Source organism: Pseudorca crassidens, chromosome 13 (genome assembly GCF_039906515.1).
Source record: "Pseudorca crassidens isolate mPseCra1 chromosome 13, mPseCra1.hap1, whole genome shotgun sequence".
Taxonomy (NCBI): Eukaryota; Metazoa; Chordata; class Mammalia; order Artiodactyla; family Delphinidae; genus Pseudorca; species Pseudorca crassidens.
This window is the reverse complement of record NC_090308.1, coordinates 23,173,451-23,192,372: the sequence shown is the minus strand read 5'-3', so window position 1 is coordinate 23,192,372 and position 18,922 is coordinate 23,173,451. Positions and strand designations below refer to the sequence as shown.

Genomic DNA, 18,922 nt, shown 5'->3' with positions numbered 1-18,922 from the left:
ATCACCTTTGTTTTTTTCCACTCTGGATGAATATAATGGAAAATGATCCCTGGGGAAAATATGGAAACCAAGTATCAAAAATGGTTGAGTCCCAAGATGAAAGGAGTCATTTGGAAGTGAACAGCTTGTTTATTATCAATACCCACTTATGAATTTATGTGAGCAAGAACTAAAGTTCTAATTTGTTAAGTCACTGATGTTTCAGGGTTTACTATTACTATAGCTGGTGTTATTCTAATTAATATGGAGATCAGAAAGAATGTGGTATTGCTAACAGAAACCTAAATTATAATATTGACCTAATCGTTGGGGTGCAGATTATACAGGAGTTGGAGGATGGAAAGATTAAGGATCATATTATGTGGTGGCAAAATATTTGGTAAATGTGTGTCCTTCAATAACTTTTACATCAGACCACATGCAGGTTGAACCTGTAGGTCTCAGCACTGAATGAAGAGTTAGGAAGAGTCAGGCTGAAATGTGTGTACCCAACCATTTGATAGAATTTATACCGTATTGATATAACAGAAGTTAATAACCTTCAGAACATAGATAAGAGTAAAATGTAGTAAAATGATTAGTATGAGATGAGTTTGATTATTAATTACCTTTGTTTTTAATATACTTGTTTATTTAATTGTAAGTGTATAATCTATTATTTAATAGTGGCTGATTAAAAATTGGCTCATACAATTTCAGAAAATTTACTAGTTGACTCTTGTGATCTGGTATGAACTGTTACTAGATACATAACTATCAATTTTGGACTTCTTAAGAAAATAAATGAGTTTCATTTGTTTTACACTATTGACATTTGGGGCTTTGTTTGTGACCACAAATAGCACTGACCTAACTAATGTGCAGGGCTACATTCTTTATTCAGAAATGGCCTATGCCTTCAAATTATTCACTGCTCCTCTGGGTGATAAGGAGTCCCTTAACAATGCTTATACTTTCTGAGATCCAAGGATCTTGTCTGGTGGGTGGTGTTTCCCTGGGCTCCAGTAGGAACTGTGTCACCTGAGACAATAGGCTGTGTGTTTTGAAGGTAGAAGTATGATTGTCAAAATCCAACTCTAGTAGTAAAGCCAACAATCAGAAGTACAGACTTTATAAGGTTTTTTATTATCATAAGGCAACAGGACCATAATGCTTAAATTATTTGCATACTAGGCATCTACCTAAATAAAGGGCAGCTAGAATAACTTCAGAGCAACTAGAAAGCAGATGAGACTGCTGGTATGTATACCATATATATGTCCCTGAATTATTCGTGTTATAAATAGATGTATTATTAAATTGAACAATGCACTTTGATGTGATCATTGAAAATTTCAGTAATATTAAAATTTGGGGTTAGAATCAAAGAATTTTCAAGTTGAAAATTGTCCTTCTGGCCCTGGACCTTAAAATCCTGACAAAGAACCCACTTATCTGTGAATCACAACCAGGCAGATCATAAAACCGAGTCACACGTAGGAGCGGACATTCTAGGTTGTTTTCCTTGCCCAGTTAACTTTTTTCTAGCTCTGTCTCTCTTTGGTTTAAAGATCCTCATCGGACTCACTTACTCCTCCCAAAGTAGAGCAATAGTATCCACTGGCTTTTGTCGACCCCTCCTTATGTAACTGTCTATTGGAGAAGGGTAGCCTAAGAATGGAGCTCCTACCTTCTGCCCACCCTCTCATAGGATTGGTGCCCAGGACTATTATCATTGGAAGCCCACACTTTTCCCATTGCATCAAGCAAGAGACAACTCCTGTTGACATTTTCCCCAGGAGTCGGGTAGGAGGGAGGCGGGGATCTGATATGCTGCTCTTGGTGGTAGTCCCGTTCTCTCTCCTACTTGCAGTTTCAATGTTTCTGTAATAGGGAAGAACAAATCTGACTCCATATTGATCTTTTTTATTTTACTTTAACCTTTGTATTCTATTGCTTTTGCTACAAGTTAGTCACTAAAGAGTTGTTGCCTGTAAGTTTAAATTATACATAATGGCCCATCTCTGGGAACCCTGCCTCCTATGTAATGAGCTAAGCTAAAATACCTTTCTTTTTTTTTTTTAAGAATTTAGGAATTGTTTTGGTCCTTAATCATTTCATAGACAGATTTTATTTTATTTTATTTTTGGCGGTACGCAGGCCTCTCACTGTTGTGGCCTCTCCTGTTGCGGAGCACAGGCTCCGGACGCGCAGGCTCAGCGGCCATGGCTCACGGGCCCAGCCGCTCCGCGGCATGTGGGATCTTCCCGGACCGGGGCACGAACCCGTGTCCTCTGCATTGGCAGGCGAACTCTCAACCACTGCGCCACCAGGGAAGCCCTAAAATACCTTTCTTTAGCTCACATGAAACATCATGATCAAACCCACCTGTGAATAACAGCAGGAAGGAAGAAATTAACACATCCCTTCCAGAGTCTGACCAGAATCAGGACTTTACCCTCTTCCCTTTCAGTGTTAAAGAAGCCTGAATTATAACGTGGAGAAGATAGTTCTTTGGGATATTATTCCACCATCTTCTCAGTCTGCTGGCTTTCCAAATAAAGTCCCTATCCTTTGCCCCAACAACTCATCTCTCAATTAATTGACTTGTCATGCTGCCAGCAGTACGAGCTTGGACTCAGTAACATTTCCAGCAACAACATGCACATCTTGAGTGTTTCTCCTGCTTCCTGGTGGATGTTCAGTAATTTAATATGCAGATCTATGTTACCAAATGTATGCCAAATTGCTTGTAAACACATAGTCACACACTGAGATACTGATACAAGCCTTGCATACCCTTGCAGGCAGTGTTTTCAATGTTCTCCTTAAACTCTCTCATGGAGATGGACTATTCTAAAAGAATCCTATAATTTTGTTCAATCCCATTTTAAAGTCCTTAGATGGGCATCTAAACTTCTGAAAACATTTGTAGTTTTTGATACTACATCATATCTAGCATGAGCTTTAGAAATTATACAATTGTCTCTCCTGAAAAATTTACTGTTACTTTTGGGTATTTCATGTAGAGATCTGGGCTCATGGATAAAACATTTTAACTACCCAACCAAGTCTGTCATAGGTGTCCCTTCAAATCTGAGAAAGACCTCTCCAGGCCCAAGGTTTTTGTTTCTGTTCTTGTGAATTTTTAAAATTTATTTATTTATTTGTTTATAAGCTGCTTTCTGTAAGTAGGTACTAACTCCATCTTTAATGCCAAAGAACATTTCCCGAAGAAATTATTACAACTTATCCAGTTGTAGACATATCATATAAAATTGGTGAGTCTCGATCCCTGGGTGCTATATAGAATATTTCTCCCCTCCAGAATGTCTATGCCACGAGGAATATATTTTTGATAAATTTTGTCTGACTTTATCTCACACTTCTCAATTCAGCTGGCAAATTGACTGTCATAGGAAGGGTCCTCTTTTGGAGCAGAGAGAACTGAGCCATGGGAAGACCATCGTAATAAGCAAGAATGTTTATAATTATAGAATATAAGGGTTCTCTCCTCTGCTCTGCCTATATAAATATGTAGCCTGCATATACAACTATAGTAGCAGATAATGAAAAACTCATTATTTCTTGGAGATAACAACCCATATATTCTTAGGTCTGGATTGCAGCGGGTTGCACCACCTGCTTCTGAGTATACTCATTCAAATCAAACAGCTAAAAGGATTTAGGCAGTAAGTCCTTCCTGGAGCCTCTTTGGAGCTATCTGCTTCCAGAAAAATTATGCTTCCTTAACAGCATCAGAGCTCTTTCTGTGAATAGTAGAGCCTTTGGAGCTGGGCCCATACCAGGGTCTCTGAGGCAAGGTACCTCCCTACTGGGCTGTTGGGGTGATGACTCTGTACCAGGCTACCTTCCATAGCCTTCCCCATTTTTACTTCTGTTCCACAGATGTGGACATCAGGAAGGGATTTCCCTAGTAACCATTCTCTCCACCCCTTCTGTCTCCCAGAGGTCAATCCTCCTCACCTCCCTAACATTTTCTAGTAAGCCACTTCCATACAGATTCCTGAAATCAGAGTCAACTTAAGTCTTGTGTTCCCTAATGAAACTTTTGAAATGCGAAGAAAAGAACTGAAATCGTCAGTGGGTCAAGCTGAAGAATTCAATTCTTTTTAACTGTGTTCTGATGTTTATTTGAGGTAGCTGTAACTCAGTGATTGAAAACCAAGCTTTATTTTGATTATGCCTTTTTTTTAAACATCTTTATTAGAGTATAATTGCTTTACAATGGTGTGTTAGTTTCTGCTTTATAACAAAGTGAATCAGTTATACATATACATATGTTCCCATATCTCTTCCCTCTTGCATCTCCCTCCCTCACACCCTCCCTATCCCACTCCTCTAGGTGGTCACAAAGCACCGACCTGATCTCCCTGTGCTATGTGGCTGTTTCCCACTAGCTATTTATTTTACGTTTGGTAGTGTATATATGTCCATTCCACTCTCTCACTTTGTCACAGCTTACCCTTCCCCCCTCCCCGTATCCTCAAGTCCATTCTCTAGTAGGTCTGTGTCTTTATTCTCTTCTTATCCCTAGGTTCTTCATGACATTTTTTTTTCTCTTAGATTCCAAATATATGTGTTAGCATAGTATTTGTCTTTCTCTTTCTGACTTACTTCACTCTGTATGACATAATCTAGGTTCATCCACCTCACTACAAATAACTCAGTTTCATTTCTTTTTATGGCTGAGTAATATTCCATTGTATATATGTGCCACATCTTCTTTATCCATTCATCCAATGATGGACACTTAGGTTGCTTCCATCTCCTGGCTATTGTAAATAGTGCTGCAATGAACATTGTGGTACATGACTCTTTTTGAATTATGGTTTTCTCAGGGTATATGCCCAGTAGTGGGATGGCTGGGTCATATGGTAGTTCTAATTTTAGTTTTTTAAGGAACCTCCATACTGTTCTCCATAGTGGCTGTATCAATTTACATTCCCTCCAACAGTGCAAGAGTGTTCCCTTTTCTCCACACCCTCTCCAGCATTTATTGTTTGTAGATTTTTTGATGATGGCCATTCTGACTAGTGTAAGATAATATCTCATTGTAGTTTTGATTTACATTTCTCTAATGATTAATGATGTTGAGCATTCTTTCATGTGTTTCTTGGCAACCTATATATCTTCTTTGGAGAAATGTCTATTTAGGTCTTCTGCCCATTTTTGGATTGGGTTGTTTGGTTATTTGTTATTGAGCTGCATGAGCTGCTTGTAAATTTTGGAGATTAATCCTTTGTCAGTTGCTTCATTTGCAAATATTTTCTCCCATTCTGAGGGTTGTCTTTTGGTCTTGTTTATGGTTTCCTTTGCTATGCAAAAGGTTTTAAGTTATGGTCACCTTATCTTTGATAAAGGAGGCAAGAATATACAATGGAGAAAAGACAGCCTCTTCAGTAAGTGGTGCTGGGAAAACCGGACAGGTACATGTAAAAGTATGAGATTAGAACTCTACCTAACACCATACACAAAAATAAGCTCAAAATGCATTAAAGATCTAAATGTAAGGCCAGAAACTATCAAACTCTTAGAGGAAAACATATGCAGAACACTCTATGACATAAATCACAGCAAGATCCTTTTTGACCCACCTCCTAGAGAAATGGAAATAAAAACAAAAATAAACAAATGGGACCTAATGATTATGCCTTTTGTTTAATGCTACAGAATAGCATTTTCAATGATGGCGAGAGGTTTTTAGTGAAAAGAACCATGTCTAATGGGTATTGAAATGCAATTTCACAGACATTTTTGGAACAGTTCCTCTAATAATATTACTTTAAACTTAACTAATTTATTTGTTTAATGTGAAGTTAGCCAGAAAACTAAAATCAGAGAAATAAAAACTACCATGGCTGTTTTCATATGCAAAACATCAAAAATAATTAAATAAATGCACACAGACACACAAAAACTGACTTACATCTTTTGACCAAAATAGATTTTATCAACATGATTGCCATACAAAAAAACCAGGGCTGTTATTTGATAGATTATTTTTGAAAGGTGGGTCAGCATCACAACATTTCCTGTAAGGACTTGTTTCATTATGTCAGTGATTGTAAGAGAGACTAAACCGTAAAAGACTACTTCCAACTATAAATAGGTCACATATTCATATACATAACTTTTTCTCACAATTGGGAACTTAAGCAAATAATTTGGCATATTTTTATCACAAGGAAAATATTGAAGCAGAAGCAGAGAGAAATAAATATCCTCTAGAATTCCAATCCTAAAATGGAAATATCACCCAAAGCTTTTCTATGAGTATTTAAGTAAAAATCTTCTCAATATTGCCTACTAGGTGCTTGGGGTCATTATATTACTTTTTTTTTTTTTTTTTGCGATACGCGGGCCTCTCACTGTTGTGGCCTCTCCCGCTGCGGAGCACAGGCTCTGGACGCGCAGGCTCAGCGGCCATGGCTCACCGGCCCAGCCGCTCCGCGGCATGTGGGATCTTCCTGGACCGGGGCACGAACCCGTGTCCCCTGCATCGGTAGGCGGACTCTCAACCACTGCGCCACCTGGGAAGCCCCATTATATTACTTTGAGTCAGGGAAAGTACTGGGATGATATACTGACCTGGAGAATAATAGAACTTTCCTTTCTTTTTTCTTCTCTAATGACACCAGGTAACTACACTGGAACAATAAAAGAATAATATTTTAGAAAAATAAATTAGAGAAGTAAAGTTATTCTCACTTCAGTTAAATGTGTTCCATGAAACGTGTAGAGGGGAGTTGAAAAAGCAGGTCCTTTATTAGTATGAGATCAATAAGTGTGTTGTGTTCTAACTCAGGCCATGTCCCCAAGTGGCCTGGATACTACATAAAAAATGAATGTTTTGCACTACACAATACTCATATGAACGGCAATTTTATTTTTATTATTTCAGATGCTATTAGTATTCATCTTCAGACCCATAGAGCTAATAAGAATTCTATTGCCATCATAGTCTCTTTGAAAGAAGAAATGAGCGATACAAATACCTTATTTTCCCCTGCTAATTACCATAATGTTTCTTGATGGAAAAATGCATCATCTCCTGATATTCATTGTTAGGAGAGAGTGTTAAAATATCAGTTATAATATTTTCCTCACTTCGTACTTGGAAATAAATACATGGAGTCTGGGGTCTCTCTCAATTTCAGAACATTCTGACCTCAGACACAGCTTTATCACAGTATTGGCTGCTGACTTAGTTGTTAGAATAATTGTTTTGTTAAAGTTGAGAGAAGAGGCAAAGAAAAGTTCATAATTTATTGATCTGTTTTTCTGGCTGGTTTGAAATAAGTGAATTGGTATCAATTCTCTATGCATATATTGATTATTATATAAAAGGACCTGTAAAAGGGGCAGTATTCAACTGTTGAAAGTGGCTAAAAATATTTCCTGATAAACGTGATGAGAGTTCCATGGGGTCAATTTTATTTGAGCACTGCATTCGTGTTTTTGTTATTCTCAAATAAAAGAGAAAGCTAATTTAAATCAGGTACAGCTCTGTTTACTTGTGAATCCTAAGGGATCAATGATCCTAATGGGTTGACAGCAAAGATCTAAACTGAAAATCACATTGGCCAATTCAAGTTTCATAACTAGTATCTAATTCTCATAAATCTTTGAAGTTCATTAAATTAAATTTTTAATGCATGTTGTTCCACTAAGAAAAATTGGAACCATCATGCTGATATTTCCTTCATCTGAATCTTTCTGCCCACTGCTTTAAATGTAAGTCTTGCAAGCATGGCCAGTACACACATGAAGATAAGTAGAATGATCATTATCGAATATTATAAATGCTTCAAACATAGCAGGTATTTTCAGAAACAACTTTGAGGAAACAAATTTCTGACAAGTAGAATAGAAATAAATAGAATTGACGTTTTCATTTCCATTTCAAATTTTTTAAACATGTTGATACACTTACAGGCAAATCTGTTTTTACTGTGCTTTGCTTTCTTGAACTTCACAAATATTGCATATTTTATAAATTGAAGGTTTGTGACAACCCTGCTTTGTTAGAAGATGGTTAGCAGTTTTTAGCAATAAGATAATTTTAATTAAGATATGTACATTATTTTTTTAAGACATAATGCTATTTCACATTTGAGAGACTGCACTATAGTGTAGACATAACTTTTATATGCACTGGGAAACCAAAAATTTTGTGTGGCATTACTGAGATATTCACATTATTGCCGTGGTCTAGAACCATACCTGCAATATCTGTGAGGTATGGTTGTACAGATTTTAAAAGCATAGAAATATATGAAGTATAATGGAGTGGTCGGAAGATCACACTGATACATATAATGAATGTGAATCTGGCAATGACAAATACAGACTAGTACAGTTTGGTATTATTACCTCAACTATGAGAGGTAATATGACTATGCTATTGCTGTCCATAATATGATTTTCTTTGGGTAAAGTTTCAAACAACAGAGTACAATTTACCTTAAATTTACCCCACAGGTTTTTTTTGTTTTGGACAATTTAGTGTATATTAAGACATTGCAGAAACTATTTGTGCTTATATGTAAAATATAGTTGGTTCCAGATTCAAATAATGTAGTCTCTTCACCCCATCTTTCATGAATAATTGGCAAATAATGTAGTCTTCTCACCCCATCTTTCATGAATAATTGTGGGAGCAGGAATTTATTCTTCATTTTGTAGGAAAATCCTATGCATTGCTGGATGTCTTTTATCCCAGGAACCTTCCAATGAAATGCCTGTGGTATCCCCCCAAACATTTTCACAACCAAAGATATCCACATACATTTCTAAAATACTCACTTGGTGTGGTTCTACTCTTCATGAAAACTATTGCTTATGATTTATGCTATATGTTAGATACTATATATTATATGAGTAACTGGATGTAGTCACTGCCATTGTTTCAGTATGAACAGAACTAAGAACTGAGACCTTGGAGTAGAACTCACAGAGAGGAAGCTTTCAGCCTAAGACAGACTGAGCACTTCCAGAATGTAATATGCTCCTGGTAAGTAGACAAGTTCAGAAAAAATGAATTACCCAATAGTAATTTGACAAAAAGTAATTCTTCTGATGATTAATTGAATGGTCAAATTTCCAAGAATGAATTAGTATAATATCATTTTCTGAATTTAGTGGTTTTTTTCAGTTATTAATTCACAAAATATCATTTCTAAAGTGATTTATATTTTTCTGACACTCAATTGTTATTTTATTTGGAGAAAGAAAATTTCTTGTGAATTTTGAATTCTGGGTGTTGTTCACATTACAAGGTCAAGGATTTTATAAATGGTTAGGTGTGTTTATTTCCAAAATATTTTCATTCTCACTTACATTTGTTTTATTATTGTGTTGATTTGCAAATATCTAAGCACATGTTCAATGATCATCTGTCTAGTCTATTTTAGGTTGAATATTTGCATTTACCTGTAAAATGACTACAAGATTAATAATATTTCAACTAAATTTATCTTTTTTTGTTTTGTTTCATTTTTTAAAAAAATTATTTATTTTATTTATTTATTTTTGGCCACGTTGGGTCTTCATTGCTGCGTGCGGGCTTTCTCTAGTTGCGGCGAGTGGGAGCTACTCTTCTTGGCGGTGCATGGGCTTCTCATTGTGGTGGGTTCTAGGTGCATGGGCTTCAGTAGTTGTGGCACACGGACTCAGTAGTTGTGGCACACGGGCTTAGTTGCTCCCCGGCATGTGGGATCTTCCCGGATCAGGGCTTGAACCCGTGTCCCCTGCATTGGCAGGTAGATTCTTAACCGCTGCACCACCAGGGAAGTCCCTCAACTAAATTTATCTTGTATTATGGGTTCTTCCTTTTAGTGTTTCTGGTAATTATCTATAAGCAGTTACTTGTCTTGTCATCATTTTGAATGATGACTGAGGAGCATGGTCATGTTTAATTCATTGAATATTTATATTTCCTAAAATCTTTAGCTCCTTGTCACAGCACTCTATAAGTGCTCAAAGAATAGCTCTTGTTTCACTCACTGATATCTGAGACTTGAGCCTGAAGCAGATTTGACAGACTATGTCTGTGTCTACCTGTTAGGAAAAGGGCCAGCTGGGTCTGGTCCTGCAGGGAAGGGAGTGTGACAAATCAAACTTGAATGATCACCAACATATATATAAAATAACCAGCCAGTTTCTTTTTTTTCTTTAATTTTCCCACTCGTTGCATGATTGCCATGTCAATGGACTACTCAATGAATCATTTTTAATGAATTGGTCAATTTGAGAAAGTATCTGATTCAAAATCTTAAAAAAATTGTTTTTTTATTTGCGTAGAATCCAATGCTTGCTGGAACTGATCACATCATCAGATAAATTTAGACTGAACTAGACACAGCCTGTGTTTCTCATGTCTGACCACTGAGATATAGAAAGGCAAATTAGAAGAACCAGGATCCCTGATAGAGTGGTCACTGGTACCTTTCTATATGCCATTCATATCTCTCCTTTATTGCTCCCCCTTCTCTTGTTGCTTCAGAAGATTGAGAGGTAAATTTCTTTAAAACACTATATTCATAAACTATGGGGAAAATAAAATGTACTACAATGAACCCCTCTCATTGCTCCTGCATCAGATACACAACATGGGAGAATCATGACAAGCAAGTATCAGAGGAATGTAGTGTCTGTGCATTTGCCTGTTCACAAAGCACCTCAGCTACACTTAAGTAGAAACTGAAATATTTTATTTACTAATGTTGGAAAAATCCCCTTTCCATCTTCAGAAGATTCCAGCATCTGAGGAAGTAAACTGTTGAGCTATTAAGATTTATTGAGCTATTTAGATTAAAATTATTCTCCTCCTCAAAAGAAATTAAAGAAGGTGGGGGGGATGTACTGTACTAAGATTGGAAGGAGTACAGGGAGGGCAATGAAAAAATGTTGGTTGCTTTCTTTTTCCTTGTTTGCTTTTTTTTGTCAGTTAAAATGCCCAAATGAAGCAATTTTAGTGTCTTTCCTAATGTGGAAAGGATAATCAAGCCCATTTTACTTTAACCACTTGCGTCTCTCGCCTGCGATTCCTGCAATTTTGCACATTCTAAATATAAGTAAAAAATGGAAGTACCTATTGAAAAAATTTGTCTTCAAAATGTAATTCATCTACACAGTATGTCTAGAACACATATATTTTTGAAACAAAGATAAATTGCCTGACATTTTTATAATTTCATTATTAATGAATAAAAAAAAGCAATTTTTGAAAAACAAAATAGTATAATTTTAATTCATATTGCCTTAATGGCTGAAGACCAGAGGTAAAATAAACAAAACAGGAAGAGAAAATAGTACATATGGGTAATGTGACTTGGAAAATCACATTACTAAGGAACCATAAGTTTTGACTTTAATAACTTTAATATGATTCAATTTTAACATTATAATGCCTCACATTCCTAATTATCACGTTTTTCTGCATACCATATTCCTCGTTCTTGGAATTGTTGCTAGCACTATTTCCTGATTAGCACATTTATTTTATTTTTGTCTCTTAAAGACATTCAGACATTTCAGTGTAATAATATTCCAGCTGCATTTTGGCATTCTTCACTCAAAAAATTGTTTTTAGAATGTTAAAACTCCTAGACATTTCACATCTTAAAAATGCTTAGAGAAGTATATTTCCTCACTTTTATTCATATGCATTTACAATTTATTTTAAATGGGCAACAAAATCAAAATAATTAAACATATTAAAGAACCTATCATTCCCTCTCAGTCCATCTTCTCAAATTTGTACATTGTATGTAAAGAAATACAAACTTTGATTATCTGTGCCATATGAAGTAATCATATGGATTATTTGAAATCAGAAATAATCATCTAATCTGTTTTAAAAATTATCTCTGAAGTATATTAGATAATGCCTCTGCATCCCATTTTCCTTCTTAAAAATGTCTTGGGCTTTCCTGGTGGCACAGTGGTTGAGAGTCCGCCTGCCGATGCAGGGGACATGGGTTCGTGCCCCGGTCCAGGAAGATCCCACATGCCGCGCAGCGGCTGGGCCCGTGAGCCATGGCCGCTGAGCCTGCGCGTCCGGAGCCTGTGCTCCGCAGCGGGAGAGGCCACAACAATGAGAGGCCCGCGTACCGCAAAAAAAAAAAAAAAAAAAAAAGAAAAAAAAATGTCTTAAGGCAGAAGTGTTAAAATGTTTTTATTTAAATGGCAGAAATACCTATTATATCAAAATCTTATACAAGACCGCTTTATGAAAAAGATCAAAATACAGTTACTTTGGATGAATCAGAGGCCTGTATTCTCCTATATAATTTTCTACTTTTCTCTGTAGCAGCTTGTGAAAATCCAAAATTAACCCAAGGTTACACAAAACGCTGTTGGAAAATCAGTCTGTTGTCAAACTTAAAAAGAAAATTTGATTCCTGGCTAATAAATCAAGAAAAGAAGCATTGTTTTCCACTCTTGCCCCTCACCTCCTTCCCAATTCACTTGATCCACCCTAGGCTTTGACAATACTTTGTACTTAACCTTTCACTACTCTCTCATTATATTTCATATTTTATTCTTTATGTTTCTTTCCAGCAAGTTTGGCTTCCCCATAGATTTAGAGATAGTAGTCATCAAGGTTTTTAAACCCCCATTTGCTAACACCATGCTGGACATACAGTAGCTAGTCAAGAAATGTTTGCTAAATGAGTGAACTGATGAACCATAAATAATTGACTAAATATGTAAATTAAAGAAGAAATAACATATATATTGATCAACAGACTAATTAGTATAAGAGAATGTTCAGTAATACTAATTTGCTACTAATAATTCATTTGTATATAATCAAATCTACCAACATTTTGGTTTGTGGGTCTATAACCTCAATAAAAAGTCACCTTTCCACAAGTGTAAACAAATCTCTTCCCCTATAATTTGGATTTGCCATCTTTCTATGTTTGTAAGAACTTTTTTGTTATAGATTATTATCCTCTTCTCCATTTTTAATCTTTCCTCCACTAATCATTTCCCTTCAGAAAATAAAGACTCTCAAATTTGTCTAAAATTAAACACACACACACACACACACACACACACACACACAGAAACAAATTCCTTTAATCCATTAGCACTTTATTTCTCATCATTCACAGTCAAGCATGTAACAACACTGTCTACTTTTTCCACTAACCCACTTTTCATGTATTCAACCTACTGCCTGTGACTCACCTGTTATCACTTCAATGCATATGTTGGGAGGCGGAGATATTGAATAATATCCTCCGAACTGAGAAGGAACTTTAAGACCAAAAACAAAAGCATGCAACTCCATATAGTACAATTTTGAAGTTTTTTGTGAGTAACTTACATACAGGCAAGATCAGTGGGACAATGGTGATCCAGAAGCATTCACAGCTGTACTCCACACATGCATAGAATTTTCATACAAAATGAAGAAAAAATTCCTGCCCCTATAAGACCTTTCATCTTGCCATTCAGTCATGCAAGATGGGGTGAGGAGACTATATTATCTGAGTTCTGCTAGCATGGAATTCATTTTTCCTAATGGAGGAAGGCTACTCCCTAGCTACACAACACTGGTTCCACTGAATTGGAAGATGAGATTTCCAACTTGCCACTTTGTGCTCCTTATGAAATCAACCCAACACATACAAAAAGGGGTTTACTCTTCTGCTTTGGCTGATTGATCATGATTATGAAATAGATTTGCAGTTTTACAATAGGGGCAAAGAGGAATATGTATGGGACCCTTGGGAGTATCTGCAGTACCTCTTAGTTCTTTTATATCTAATAGTAAAGATTAATGATAGGATAAGCAAAAAAAAAAAAAAAAAAGGGAGGCCTTTTGAGGGCTCACTTCCTTCAGAATGACAGTTTAGTCATCCTCCCTACTAAAATCTTTACCAGTTGATATTTTTTTCCAAAGAGCAAGGGAATAGAGAAAGCTTATAGAAGAAAGAAATAAAAATATTAACAATAGACATAACCATTTACTGAGATATGGACTATAGTTTTTTATACAGTTTCCCTTTGCATTTATATGTATAGTTATTAGTGTATATTAATTATACTTTCCCTTTATTTCTTTTAATTCTATATACAATATATCACTGGTTACTTTCAAAATTTAGTCTTCACAAAACAGAATATTTGGTGGAACTGTGACTGAATTTGATTAGTGATTATATTATATCCAGTAATGGCTATTGGAACTATGAGTCTCATCATTGTAGTGAGAGGGAAAGGACTTCACACTGTACAAAGGAAAACACTTTTTAAAAAGTTGTTTATTTGTTTTATGGAAATTCACACTACATGAAGGGTGCATTTGGAAACTGAAGTGCCAAAAAGATCAACTGTGCCCATTAACAAAATTGCCTCTCATCTCATAATTCATCTTCTTTTCTTATGGTACTAGAACTAGACCTCACAGATATTTCACCTTTTTCAGCTTTCTTTAAGAGAGGGTCCTTGACAGAAAGACACTGTAAACCAGAGAAGTGGAAAAGCACTTCCTTCCTGTATCTGATGTGCTGTTTTTCAACCTGACAGCCAATACAGTGGCATCTGGGAAGCCAGGTAGCACTCACTTCAGCTGTCCACAAGGAGAAGCTGTGGCCAACACCTAGGATATTTCTTTTTCGTCACCAAGCAGGTCACTCCTTCAGAACAACTGTGGTCATGCCCTCCTGAAAGATTTTCCACTATCATGTGGTTTTCTTTATAACCTCCAGCAAGTTTCTTTACCACTGGCAATCTGCATGTTTTTATGGTAGCCATTCCCTTGCCAAAAATACCTGAATCTCTGCATTAGCAAGGGACCTCATCTAAGTTCTTAGTTCTTTTCTTCTTCACTCTCCCTCTCAGCCCTAGAGGTAATAGCTGCTTTCTGCATTTGCTACTTCAGAACAATGTAATATTCTTTTTTTTAACCTCTTTTAGTAATTAACAAATATTTATGTTAAGTCCTTCCTGCTTCAATTACTAGTATGTTTTCTATTTCCTAAGTGCAGCCTGACAAATGCTGAAGGATTTCCTCAGGCAGAAATAAATGGTCCCATAAGGAAGCACAGGAACCAAGAAAGGAAGGAGAAACAATGAGAAGGGTAAATATAATTGCATGCTAACTGCATTGCAATGTCTTGTGAAGTTTCCAATATATGATGCAATAAAATACATGGTGATAAGAGCACGAAAGGTGGAAGGAGGATTAATGCAGTTAAGTGATTCTTCAAAGCTGGCATTTTCGAAGGAAGAGAGTACTGCTTTATACAAGATTTTAATAAGAAGATGCATATCACATTACAGAAGATAAACCTTGAAGAAATAGTATAACTGTGTATAAATAAGACACTATTACTGAAGAAACACTGAATGATAATAATAATAATAAAACCAAAAAAACTTGGTTATTACAGAAAAAGCTGATCAAGTAGAGAAACATATCGGACAGAAAGAAAACATTGAGAGGATTTCGATATAAGTTCAGATACAAATATTAAAGTTAAAGTAAAATTGAAGTAAAAAATAAAATAACATTCTATCTCCACTATAAAAAATAAAATAAATTTTAGTGGATTTTGAAACTTTAATTAAAAGACAAATATCAAATATCATCACACTGGAGTAAAGGAAAATCAAAACCCAACTCTATACTGATGTCTTTAAAAATCAGAATACAGAATTACACAGAAAGTTTAGAAAAAAAGAAATGGATAACAATGCTATCCAAAATAAAGCTGAAATGTTCAGTCAATAAATGAGACATTTCAAAATGACTAAAAATTTAAGTCTTCAGATTCAAAATATTACAAACTTATTTACATTCCACTAAAATGTCCAAAGTACAATTTATGGAAATATGAAAGAACTAGGCAAACCCACACTCATAATGGGAAAATTTAAAACATCACTTTCAGTATCTGACAGAGAAATAAAAAGCAGAAAAAAAAATCTACAAGAATAATGATTGAGAGGGACCTTCAAGATGGTGGAGGAGTAAGGCGTGGTGATCACCTTCCTCCACACAAATACATCAAAAATACATCTACATGTGGAACAACTCCTACAGAGCACCTACTGAACGCTGGCAGAAGACCTCAGACTTCCCAAAAGGCAAGAAACTCCCCACGTACCTGGGTAGGGCAAAAGAAAAAGGAATAAAACAGAGACAAAAGAATACGGAGGGAGCTGTGAAGGAGGAAATGTTTCTAAACACTAGGAAGCCTCTTCACTGGCAGAGACTGGGGGTGGGCTGGGAGGGAAGCTTTGGAGAGATGGAGGACAGCACAGCAACAGGGGTACAGAGGGCAAAGTGGAGAGATTCCCGCACAGAGGATCAGTGCTGACCAGCAGTCACCAGTCTGAGAGGATTGTCTGCTCGCTCGCTGGGGTGGGTTGGGGCTGGGAGCTGAGGCTCAGGCTTAAGAGGTCAAATCCCAGGGAGAGGACTGTGGTTGGCTGCGTGAACACAGCCTGAAGGGGGCTAGTGTGCCACAGCTAGCCAGGAGGGAGTCCGGGAAAAACACTGGACCTGCCTAAGAGGCAACAGACCATTGTTTCGGGGTGCACGAGTAGAGGGGATTCAGAGCACCATCTAAACGAGCTCCACAGATGGGCGCGAGCTGCGGCTAACAGCACGGACACCAGAGATGGACATGAAACGCTAATGCTGCTGCTGCAGCCACCAAGAAACCTGTGTGCAAGCCCAGGTCACTATCCACACATCCCCTCCTGGGAGCCTGTGCAGCCTGCCACTGCCAGGGTCCCATGATGCAGGAACAACTTCCCCAGGAGAACACATGGCGCGTCCCAGGCTGTTGCAATATCATGCTGGCCACTGCTGCCGCAGGCTCGTCCCGCATTCCGTACCCCTCCCTCCCCCCAGCCTGAGTGAGCCAGAGCCCCCGAATCAGTGGCTCCTTTAACCCCGTCCTGTCTAAGTGAAGAACAGAGGCCCTCAGGCGACCTACATGCAGAGGCGGGTCCAAATCCAAAGCTGAACACAGGAGATGTGCTAACAAAGAAGAGAAAGGGAAATCTCTCCCAGCAGCCTCAGGAGCAGCAGATTAAATCCCCACAATCAACTTAATGTACCTGCATCTGTGGAATACCTGAATAGACAACGAATCATCCCAAAATTGTGGTGGTGGACATTGGGAGCAACTGTAGACTTGGAGTTTGCTGTCTGCAACTGAATTGTTTCTGATTTTTATGTTTATCTTAGTTTAGTGTTTAGCACTTGTCATCATTGGTGGATTTGTTTATCGGTTTTGTTGTTCTCTTTTTTAAAATTATTTTTCTATTTCTTTATTTTAATATTTTTTTTCTTTTTTAAATCTATTATTACTACTATTTTCCTTCCTTCCTTTTTTCTCCCTTTTTTTATGAGCTGTGTGGCTGACAGGGTCTTGGTGCTCTGGCCTGTTGTCAGGCCTGAGCCTCTGAGGTGGGAGAGCCAAGGTCAGAACATTGGACCACCAGAGACCTCCCAGCCCCCCATAATATCAATTGGCAAGAACGCTCCTAGAAATCTCCATCTCAACGGTAAGACCCATTACCACCCAAAAGCCAGCAAACTCCAGTGCTGGATGCCCCATTCCAAACAACTAGCAAGACAGGAACACAACTGCACCCATTAGCAGAGAGGCTGCCTAAAATCATACTAAATTCACACACACCCCAAAACACACCACCAGACACGGCCCAGCTCACCAGAAAGACAAGATCCAGCTCCACCCACCAGAACACAGGCACCAGTCCCCTCCACCAGAAAGCTGACACAAGCCACTGAACCAATCTTAGCCACTGGGAGCAGACACCAAAAACAACGGGAACTATGAACCTGCAGCCTGTGAAAAGGAGACCCCAAACACAGTAAGTTAAACAAAATGAGAAGACAGAGAAATATGCAGCAGATGAAGGAGCAAGGTAAAAACCCACCAGACCAAACAAATGAAGAGGAAATAGGCAGTCTACATGAAAAAGAATTCAGAGTAATGATAGTAAAGATGATCCAAAATCTTGGGAATAGAATAGAGAAAATACAAGAAATGATTAACAAGAACCTAGAAGAACTAAAGGGCAAACAAACAGTGATGAACACATAATAAATGAAATTTAAAATTCTCTAGAAGGAATCAATGGCAGAATAACTGAGGCAGAATAATGGATAAGTAACCTGGAATATAAAATAGTGGAAACAACTGCCACAGAGCAGAATAAAGAAAAAAGAATGAAAAGAATTGAGGACAGTCTCAGAGACCTCTGGGACAACATTAAATGCACCAACATTGGAATTTTAGGGGTCACAGAAGAAAAAGAGAAAAAGAAAGGAACTGACAAAACATTTGAAGAGATTATAGTTGAAAACTTCCCTAACATGAGAAAGGAAATAGTCAATCAAGTGCAGGAAGGGAAGAGAGTCCATTACAGGATAAATCCAAGGAGAAACATGCCAAGACACATAGTAATCAAACTATCAAAAATTAAATACAAAGAAAAAATATTAAAGCAGCAAGGGAAAAAACAACAAATAACATACAAGGGAACCCCCATAAGGTTAACAGTTGGTCATTCAGCGGAAACTCTGCAAGCCAGAAGGGAGTGGCAGGACATATTTAAAGTGATGAAAGAGAAAAACCTATAACCAAGATTACTCTAACCAACAAGGATCTCATTCAGATTTGACAGAGAAATTTAAAACCTTTACAGACCAGCAAAAGTTAAGAGAATTCAGCACCACCAAACCAGCTTTACAACAAATGCTAAAGGAACTTCTCTAGGCTGGAAACACAAGAGAAGGAAAAGATCTACAAATAAAAACCCAAAACAATTAAGAAAATGGTAATAGGAACATACATATTGATAATTACCTTAAATGTAAATGGTTTAAATGCTCCAACCAAATGACATAGACTGGCTGAAT

General features: G+C 37.2%; 1 long non-coding RNA gene across 1 annotated transcript in view; it reads right to left on the bottom strand.

Moving 5' to 3' along the window:
- LOC137204956 (uncharacterized) overlaps positions 1-18,922 on the bottom strand; it is a 68,943-nt gene that overhangs the window by 22,896 nt on the left and 27,125 nt on the right. The window contains exon 3 of the long non-coding RNA XR_010933928.1: positions 6,592-6,650. This is a non-coding gene — a long non-coding RNA (uncharacterized lncRNA). The remainder of the gene's footprint in view (positions 1-6,591; positions 6,651-18,922) is intronic.